Source organism: Myotis brandtii, unplaced genomic scaffold (assembly GCF_000412655.1).
Source record: "Myotis brandtii unplaced genomic scaffold, ASM41265v1 scaffold300, whole genome shotgun sequence".
NCBI classification, from domain to species: Eukaryota; Metazoa; Chordata; class Mammalia; order Chiroptera; family Vespertilionidae; genus Myotis; species Myotis brandtii.
The window spans coordinates 13,669-24,281 of record NW_005361459.1 but is presented as its reverse complement, the minus strand read 5'-3'; the positions used below and the strand labels follow the sequence as shown (position 1 = coordinate 24,281).

Sequence of the window (10,613 nt, the reverse complement as noted above, 5' to 3'; positions counted from 1 at the left end):
AATCTCCCTCCCTCCCTTCCACTCTCTCTAAAAATCAATGGAAAAAATATCCTCAGGTGAGGGTTTAAAAAAAAAGAGAGAGAGAAATGAAGTTATGCATTGACCAGGCGGCTCAGTTGGTTGAGTTTCATCCTGTGCACTGAAGGGTCACCAGTTCAATTCCTCATCAGGGCACATGCCCATGTTGTGGGGTTGTCAATCCCCAGTCAGGGTGCATACAGGCGGCAACTGATTGATGTTTTTCTGTCACATCGATGTTTCTCTCCCTAGCCATCCTCTCTCTCTAAAAATCAATTTAAAAAAAAAGCATATCCTTGGGTGAGGATTTTTAAAAGAAGGAAGCTAGAAAGGAATAAGGTTGAGTCAGGCACATATTGAAGTATTTCCTTAGCTAACATTTTAAAATATCCCTTGGTCATGTGGGAGCTAGTTCTTAACTACCTAGACCAGGAATACAAATTCCTATAGAAAATCTGCCTTTTCAAAATAAGATAGATTTACAAAAATTGTCTCACCTCTTTCTCTCCATCATTGCTTGCTTTTTCTATTTTTCTCTCCAATTCCCATCCCCTAACTCTCCCAGGTTCTTATTGCCAACAATGGCATTGCAGCAGTGAAATGCATGCGGTCTATCCGTCGGTGGTCCTACGAGATGTTTCGAAATGAACGTGCAATCCGATTTGTTGTCATGGTCACACCTGAAGACCTTAAAGCCAATGCAGGTGAGTTATTTGCATTAAGAAAGCATCACTCTAGAGCAGCCGTGGGCAAGGATCCGGCCCTTTTGAAATGAATAAAACTAAAAAAAAAAAGACCGTACCCTTTTTTGTAATGATGTTTACTTTGAATTTATATTAGTTCACACAAACACTCCATCCATGCTTTTGTTCCGGCCCTCCGGTCCAGTTTAAGAACCTATTGTGGCCCTCGAGTCAAAAAGTTTGCCCACCCCTGTATAAGGGTCAAAATTACATGATGAAAAAAGAACAAGCAATATGTTCATGGATGAAGAAGTAAAAATGGTTCTAAATATATAAACTGAATAATACTGCACTAACAATCTTGCCATTGATATGGGATTTTTTAACTGGAACACAAGGTATTCCCCTGGGCAGATGGCTCCCTGGATTCTTTGTCCATCAGAGTCAAAGAATGAATCCACGGACAGAAGATGGTATAGCAAAGGTGGAAATTTATTGAAAAACAAGTACAGACTCCCACGTGGGGAGGGGGAAAGAGTCCCACCAAGTTCCCTTTTTCCCCAGGTTTATGAAGGCTGCAAGTCCCTGTGTCCTGATATCCCCTCTGATTGGTCAATATTCCCTTTTGAATTGGCTATTATAGTAACTCCTGAGCTCAAATGTAAAACATCACAAAAAACATGTGAGACCCTCCTCCCTCACTGTTCTCCCATTCCCTCTGGGCTTTCTTCCTCCTTCTTTATTTTATAAATATAAACCTTTTGGCTATTTCCTGCCCCCCCCCCCAAAAAAAAGAAATAAAAATTATTTTTAAAAAAATTAAAAATTATGATCAGATCACTTGTGAGGTTACCTTTTCATACACAGTCATCTGGTTTCAATTACATCTGCTTCCCTTTGGAACTAGAATAAATGGGTGGAGATGATATATCAGCAGCTCAGGTTCTTCTGTCCTATGTACAGGAGGTGCAGACCCAGTTCCTGGAGCTACCCCATGTGGCTGGGAAGCTGAGTGTGATCATTCCCCTCTTTGACAACAATGTGGATTAAATATCATGAGTCATCACTTGGTATTGTGCTCTCTATACTTACATACAAAACATACCCTTCTGAGTACCTGTTCTTGTGGGTTAGAGACTATTCAAAAATTAAATACAACTACCATCATGGCAGAGCAAGGCTGAGTCATTTTCTGGGATATTAGGATCCTCATCTTAGGGAGGGGAGGGTCTGATTTGTCTGCACAGCTCTGGGGGTGCCATTTACATTGAGTGTGTGTTGGGCATGTTACCCCTGGAGGTGGGTGCCTTGTGGCCCTGCTCATCCTCTGGATGAGGCCTGAAGCATTGCTGAAATCTGCTAGAAACTGTGGGAAACATGAAGGTCACCAGGAATTGAACAGGTGACCTCTTAGTCCATGGGACAACCCTCAACCAACTAAGCCACACTGGCCAGGCTGTATATATGATTTTTATAACAACTCCAGGCCATAGGCAAAGCAAGAATCATTATCTTTATTTAAAAATGAGGAATTCAGGCCTGCCCGGCATGGCTCAGTCCTTGAGCATTGACCTATGAACCAGGAGATCACAGTATGATTCCCGGTCAGGGCACATGCCTGGTTGCTCAATCCCCAGTGAGGAGGTGTGCAGGAGGCAGCTGATCAATGATTTTTCTCTCATCATTGATGTTTCTCTCTCTCTTCCCCTCTCCCTTCCTCTCTGAAATAAATAAAAAAAATTTTTTTAAAAGAGGAATTCAGACAATAATGTTTAGCAACTTGCCTAAGAATTTATATGCATAACTCATGGACACAGAAAATAATGTGGTGAAGGCTTGGGGAGGTTGAGGGCTGCGTGGAGGAGAAGGGGGACATCTATAATACTTTCAACAATAAAAATAAATTTTAAAAAATTGCACAGATAGTAAGTGGCAGAACTCAGGGCTAAAATTTAGGTGTTTGATTACAGAGAGAGACAAACAAGAGAGGAAGAGGGAGGTTAATTGAAAAACTCAGAAAAGAGACAAAGAGCTAAGCATCTGACAGGTGTTCTAAGACAATGGTGTGAAAAGAAAAGCAAGAAATGGTAATCAAAGGGACAGAGAAGCGATGAGGACTAAGGTGTAAGGGCTGGAATCATACTGCCTTTGTACTTAGCTCCAGGCCATTGCTTATGATCAATGGTGAAACATAACCTTGAAGGCTGGAACACTATTAATTCTTTGCTTTTCCAAACCTATCCTGACTCCTGATACATTAATCAAAAGTGCACTATGAATGTTTATTGTAAAAACCACTGAAGCCCTAATTTAGAGGATGATCCAGTAACTGGACAAAGGTTGGCATGGGTGTGGGGGAAGAGGTAAGGAGGGCCTGAACCTGAAGTGCAAAGCCAACTTGATAGTGCTTTTGTTAGCATATGTAGCTAGTTTTTAATAAAGGAAGGGAGCAAAGGGAATCAGACATTAAGCACAATAAACTAGGGAGCAGAAGCCTCCTTGGTTCCTGAGGAAGTTACAGCTTCACACATTCCCTAGGGCAGTGGTTCTCAACCTTCTGGCCCTTTAAATACAGTTCCTCATGTTGTGACCCAACCATAAAATTATTTTCGTTGCTACTTCATAACTGTAATGTTGCTACTGTTATGAATCATAATGTAAATATCTGATATGCAGGATGGTCTTAGGCGACCCCTGTGAAAGGGTCGTTCGACCGCCGAAGAGGTTGCGACCCACAGGTTGAGAACCGCTGCTCTAGGGAAACCCACCATTCAGCAGATCACTGGGGGAAGGGATCCTATATAATAAAAGGCTAATATGCAAATCAACTGAACAGTGGAACAACCGGTCGCTATGATGCGCACTGACCACCAGGGGGCAGATGCTCAACACAGAAGCTGCCCCCTGGTGGTCAGTGCACTCTCACAGGGGGAGTGGCGCTTAGCCAGAAGCCAGGCTCACGGCTGGCGAGCACAGCAGCAGTGGCAGGAGCCTCTCCCACCTCCGCAGCAGTAGGACATCCCCTGAGGGCTCCCTGACTCTGAGAGGGTGCAGGCCGAGCTGAGGACCCCACTCCGAGTGCATGAATTTCATGCATCGGGTCTCTAGTAGAACAATAAAGGGGCAGGTGAACACATGTACAGTAGGAGCCAAGATGGTGACCAGAGAAGCCTGTCAGTCTAGCCTGGGGAAAGAGTGGATTGGTTAGGGCGTGGACCCATCAAAAACCTGGAAAACTCAGGAAGTTGATTGGTTATTTTGAAAAAGCACCTGGTCCATCCTAAACCAGAGGTAATATTATCAGCTTAACAAAGAAGCCCTTCCCCTTCTCACTCTCACCAGATAATGCACTCATCCCATTTATCCGAATGTTTTCTCCATAGCAGCCATGTGGGACTAGCAGCTGCTAGCAGCTCCAGTGACTGTGGGTCTTGGAACTCAGTCCCAAGCTGAGGTGCAGCTGGGAACACCGGCTAAGCTAGCCGATGGTGAAAAAGACTGGACTGGACTAAAACCTTGGCATGGTGCAAAATGTCTGGACACTGGCACTATTTCTGGGCCTGATGAAGGTACGATTGGACTTTTCCCACAGAGGGACAGACAGAGATGGGACATTGGGAACCCAGGGGAACGCCTTTGAATTTGCATTCACAGATAAATCATACCACCAGAACTCATCTCCCTGTGGGTCTTCTGGAATGCTTTCCTTGTGATGCACAAGGACTCACCTCCACTGACAACACTTTGTTTGCTCAAGAAGACAGTGTGTTTTGACCAGGAAGCTGCCTGTGGTCACTTGTAGAAAACATGATTAACCAAACTATTTCTTGCAGACCTTGAGTCAGAACTGTCTTTTTTTTTTTCAGTTGCATGATTAAAAAATAAAATAAAATAAAATAGGAAGAAAGAGAAGAAGGGAAGGAGAGAGCAAGGAAGGAAAGAAAGAGGGAGAAAAAAAGGAGAGACATGGAGGGAAGGTGGGAGGGAAGGAAAGATAGGAAGAAATTCTATCACCCTTGGTTTGTTGACTAAATACAGATGAGCCCTAAAAAGGGGAATTGTTCATGTTCCTTTCTTCCACTTCAAAAGTAATCTCTCCTCCCACCTCAGGAATGAAATTCTGGGCTATATCCATCCCCCTCATGCAAACAGAAAAGTAGTTTATAGCCTCTTGTTTATATTTGTTGTTCCTTGACACACATTTTCGGGAAGACCCACCAGACTTCCTGGCTGAATTGGGCCCCCAACAATTTACTTATATACCCCCCTTTCCCTCCCATTTCTTATAGTGAGTCTTCTGTACCACTGACAGGGTCATTTAAATTCCCACCCACTGGGCTGTCTGATCTACAGGCAGACAGCACCCATTTTGTCCAAAACTGAAGAAGGACTTGGCACAACATGTGTTTTTTGTTTTTATCAATAATTGATGAATTAACACTTCTCATACAAGATAAACAGAGCCACTTTAAAATGGAGTTGGAGTGGCCACCCCAAAAGCTCTCAGTCTTACACCTCAAACCTTTAAAATGCTATAAGAAGGCAGAATAACCTAAAGCCGCAAAGAAACAAGAAAGTGTGTAAACCTCGAAAAGAAATATATCTGTTAAGCCCGGCCTGTGTGGCTCAGCGGTAGAGCATTGACCTATGAACCAGGAGGTCACAGTTTGATTACCAATCAGGGCACATGACCTGGTTGTGGGCTGGATCCCCAGTGTGGGGTGTGCAGGAGGTACTTTCAAAAGTACCTTTCTGGCAATCAAGCCACAAAATGTCCTGTCACAAAATGTGGCAGAAGGGCCAGCCCTAGTCAGAGGGGCAGAAGTACAGTGATTTGGGCAACCTCATGGCCCCACCTCAGCCACTGGCTTGTAGCACATCCAGCCTGGCCTTTTGCAGGTGACTCAAGTGGGAAGAGTCAGAAGCAATGACACAAAGTGCTGCACATTCCCTCCCCCCATGCCCCCAACACACACACAAGAAATAGTATTTGGGGCTGGGGCAGGTAAGAAGAAGATACTTTAGCTGATACAGCTGAGGTCACATCTTTAGACCCTTTTATTTTCTCCTTTACTGATTTTTGATTTTTTCCCAAATTTTATTGTGGTGAAATACATGCACATAACATAATTTTTACCATCTTAACAATTTTAAGCATACAGTTCAGAGGCATTAAGTATATTCATACTGTTGTGCAACCATCCATCCACAGAAATATCTTCATCTTGCACAACTTAACTGCCCATTAAACACTTCCCCAGCCCCTGGCAACCACACTTCTATTTACAGTCTACTGTCTCTGTGAATTTGACTGTTCTAGGGACCTCATGAAAATGAGCCCTAGCTGGTTTGGCTCAGCGGATAGAGCATAGGCCTGTGGACTGAAAGATCCTGGGTTCAGTTCTGGTCAAGGGCACATACCCAGGTTGCGGGCTCAATCCCCATTGGGGGCATGCAGGAGGCAGCCAATCAATGATTCTCTCATCATTGATGTTTCTATCTCTCCCTCTCCCTTCCTCTCTGATTAAAAAAATAATAAAAATTGTAAAAAAAAAAGACTTAAAAAATGAAATCACAGAGTATTTGTCCTTTTGTTATTGGCTTAATCCACTTAGCGTAATGTTCTCAAGGTCCATCTACGTCATGGCATGTGTCAGCATTTCCTTCCTTTTAAAGACCATTCTATTGTATGTATACAACACATTTTGTCCATACCCTTCAAAGGACACTTGGCTTGTTTCCACCTTTTTGGCTATCATGAATGATGTTGCTTCAAATGTGGGTGTACAAATATCTCTTTGAGACCCTGCTTTTAATTCTTTAGGGCGTATACTCAGAAGTGAAAGTCCTGGGTCATATTGTACTTCTATATTTGAATTTTTGAGGAAGCTCCTTGCTGTTTTCCATAACAGCTGCATTATTTACATTCCCACTAACAGTGTGCAAGGGGTCCAGTTTCTTCAAATTCTCACTAGAGATGCTTTTGCTAAAAGATGTTTGTGCAGTTACTTTGCTTATTTTTCAATGATCTTTCCAGAAGACCCTCTCTTCACATCATCTCCCACGCTCACCTTCCAGCAAGGCAGTTCCCTTTTGCTGCTTCCCCAAACCGCCCAGAGCCTGCAATCCCTCGCCCTCCCCCAAACACTGAACAGCAGAGCCATACCAATTTCTTTATGTAAGATTGTGGAGCACGCCTTGTGCAGACTCGCCTGTCTTCCTCAGGCCCCTAACTCTAACTCAGCATCTGTTAGAGTTCAAAGGTGCCCTTGTGCTCCCAGGAGGATCTCTTCTTCTGTGGACACTTCAAAAAACATCCCAATGTTTGTTTAGCCAAAACAACCAGCCTCTCTTTGAAGATTATCTATGTAAGTAAAATGAAAATAGGCTTCTTACCACTACTTTCCTGGAAATGCATTATGCGTTTAATTTTTAAAAGTTAGGTGTTGTTGTTTTTTTCCTGAAAATTCAGTTGGCTCCCTTATTGTATAAATTGTTTGGCCATTTTATTATAGCACAAACTTTTGGGACCAAGGTTTGTTTTTATTTTGAGATAGAAGAAAATATACTAAGAACAAAGCGCTTTAGCACTTCAAAATTATTCAAATATCAGATAATAACTGGCGACAGGCTCACAGGTGTAGGCTAAATTCTTTGCCAAGAAGATGAGAAATTCTTTACTGTCTGCTATACAGCAATTCAGAGTAGCCAATCTCTCTCTCTCTCTCTCTCTCTCTCTCGAGAGAGAGAGAGAGAGAGAGAGAGAGAGAGAGAATATGCAAATTAGGTGGGGACTCCGTAATGGTCACGACCACTTAGCAGGTGGCCGGGGACAGGGGCAGGGCCACAGCGGCCGGGGGACAGGAGTCTGTGGTGCCTCCTTTGGAGTTGGGGAGCTAATGACTGACGGGCTCTGGTCCTCCTCCAACAGCCCTCTCCAGCAGGCATGGGGTTGCTAAGACCCAGGCCAGGCTTCCGGCCACAGATCCACAGCTTCGGAGATCAACTCTACCAGGCCGCCCGGAGGCCATGTGGCTGGGCTGCAGGATGCCCAAACCCGGTGCCTGTTCAAGAGGTGACACAGAGAGGAGGTGCGGGAGGAAATCCAGAGAATGGGATGTGGGGGTTCAAGACTCACTTCCCTTGGGCTTTGTCCTTCTTGGCCCTGGTCCTTTCCTTTCGGGCCTGGAGTGTAAGCACTGCAGGAGAGGGATGGATGAAGGGCGAATGTGGAAGAAAGGAGGTGACCCAGGTGAGGGTGGAGACCTAGCAGCTGCCAGAGGCCCGGCTGCGGCTGCCTGAGGGGTGGCTCCCGGGCAAGCACCCGAGGCTTCGAGGCTTCGGTGAAGCAGCCAGCCAGGTGGGCGGCCCAAGGGGCGCAGAGCGGCACCAAGGTGGGGTGCACTGGAGGGGGCTCAGACGTGGGCAGGGTGCTGGCGGGAGGATATGTTCCTCGCCCGGGGAGAGTGAGGTTCTGTATTGGCCCCAATAGGCGGGAAACAAGAGGCAATGACTGCAGGCGTGGAAGGACGCCTGGGCGGAGGGGTGCAGACTCGCAGCCCTGAGGCGGGGGTGGGGGGGCACAGAGCGGCGCCGAGGCGGGGTGTACCAGAGGGGGCTCCGGCCAGGGCAGGGGGCCGGCGGGCGGGGATCTGCCTCTTGAGCAGAGAGCGGGGTTCTGCAGTGGCCCCAAGATGCGTGTCGACCCGGCAGGGAACAAGGTGGAAGGATGCCAGGTGGACCCGCAGCCCTGAGGCGGGGGTTGAGGGTCGGCGCCACCTCAGTGGAGGGGCGCCACACCGCCTGTACCCGACTGCTGCGGTTCAGAGAGGCCCCCGGCGCTAACTGGGCCTTGCTGCGACCTGTGCGCCTGACAAGCCGGGACTCCTGCTCCCGCCTTGGCCCAAAAGCAAGCCAGCGCCCGCCCTGCCCCACGAGAGCGCATGCCTTCGTGGTGAGTGCGAAGCCTACCACCTGCTGCGGAGAGGGGGGGTGGGCAGTAAAGAATGGGGACGGGGGAGAGGAAAGAATGTGGAGCATCCGCAATGAACAGGTGCTTGAGAATGAGTCTCGGAAGGCTGACACTCCTGCTCCCGCCTTGGCCCAAAAGCAAGCCAGCGCCCGCCCTGCCCCACGAGAGCGCATGCCTTCGTGGTGAGTGCGAAGCCTACCACCTGCTGCGGAGAGGGGGGGTGGGCAGTAAAGAATGGGGACGGGGGAGAGGAAAGAATGTGGAGCATCCGCAATGAACAGGTGCTTGAGAATGAGGCTCGGAAGGCTGACCGGGAGGTTTGTTCTGTTTGCCCAGCGGCTGCCCCTTAGGAAGGGCAGAGAGCATGGCTGTGATGGCTCCCTGCGTGCTGAGTCAAGTTCCGCAGCCAACTGGAATTGGCCTCAGTTTCCTGGGCTGTATAATGGATTAAGTGTGTCCCAGTGCCTTCGCTGACCTGTGGGGGCCAATTGAGATACTATATAAAGAAAATAAGGGCTTCCTCTCGCCAGGCGTCCTCATGGGAGTGACATCGTCTTTAAACCCTGCGTGGCAATTCCTGACGCACCACCGTGATGCCCATGGAAGACAGGGAGACCTGGAAGTCCAACTACTTCCTTGAGATCATCCAACTTCTGGATGATTATCCAAAATGCTTCATTGTGGGAGCAGACAATGTGGGCTCCAAGCAGATGCAGCAGATCCGCATGTCCCTCCGCGGGAAGGCTGTGGTGCTGATGGGCAAGAACTCCATAATGCGCAAGGCCATCCGAGGACATCTGGGAAACAACCCGGCTCTGGAGAAACTGCTGCCTCATATCCGGAGGAATGTGGGCTTTGTGTTCACCAAGGAGGACCTCACTGAGATCAGGGACATGCTGCTGGCCAATAAGGTGCCAGCTGCTGCCCGTGCTGGTGCCATTGCCCAGTGTGAAGTCACTGTGCCAGCCCAGAACACTGGTCTGGGGCCAGAGAAGACCTCCTTCTTCCAGGCTTTAGGCATCACCACTAAAATCTCCAGGGGCACCACTGAAATCCTGAGTGATGTACAGCTGATTAAGACTGGAGACAAAGTGGGAACCAGTGCAGTCACACTGCTGAACATGCTGAGCATCTCCCCCTTCTCCTTTGGGCTGATCATCCAGCAGGTGTTAGACAGTGGCAGCATCTATAACCCGGAAGTGCTTGACATCACAGAGGAAACTGCATTCCCACTTCCTAGAGGGTTTCCGCAATGTTGACAACATATACCTTCCGATTGGTTACCCAACTGTTGCCTCAGTACCCCATTCTATCATCAATGGGTAAAAGCGAGCTCTGGCTTTGTCTGTGGAGACTGATTACACCTTACCGCTTGCTGAAAAGGTCAAGGCCTTCTTGTCTGATCCATCTGCTTTTGTGGCTGCTGCCCCTGTGGCCGCTGCCACCACTGCTGCTCCTGCTGCTGCTGCAGCCCCAGCCAAGGCTGAAGCAAAGGAAGAGTCGGACAAGGATATGGGATTTGGTCTCTTTGATTAATTACCAAAAAGCAACCAGCTCAGCCAGCTCTATTTGAGAAACAAGGAGATAAAGGCTTACTTCTCTTTAAAAAAAGAAAAAGAAAAAGGGAAGAAATGAGAAAGAAAAGGAGGGCAAGCAACACAAAAGGAAGATTGGAAGGAACCTGTAAACCTATTGTCACTTAAATAGGGAATATAGTCAATAGTGTTGTAGTGACGGTATGATGCCAGGTGGCTACTGGAAATATTGGGGAACACTTTGTAAAGTATATTATTGTCTAACCACTATTTTGTAACTAATATAAAACCTGAAACTAATACAAAATAATATTGAATGTAAAGAAATGAAAATATAAGTGAAATTTTTATAAATTTCAAAGTTTAAATAAAGGCTGTAAAGGAAGGAAGGGAGAGAATACAAAT

General features: G+C 46.9%; 1 pseudogene; it reads left to right on the top strand.

Moving 5' to 3' along the window:
• Positions 1-9,225: 9,225 nt before the first annotated feature.
• LOC102243557 lies at positions 9,226-10,280 on the top strand (annotated as a pseudogene).
• Positions 10,281-10,613: the final 333 nt, after the last annotated feature.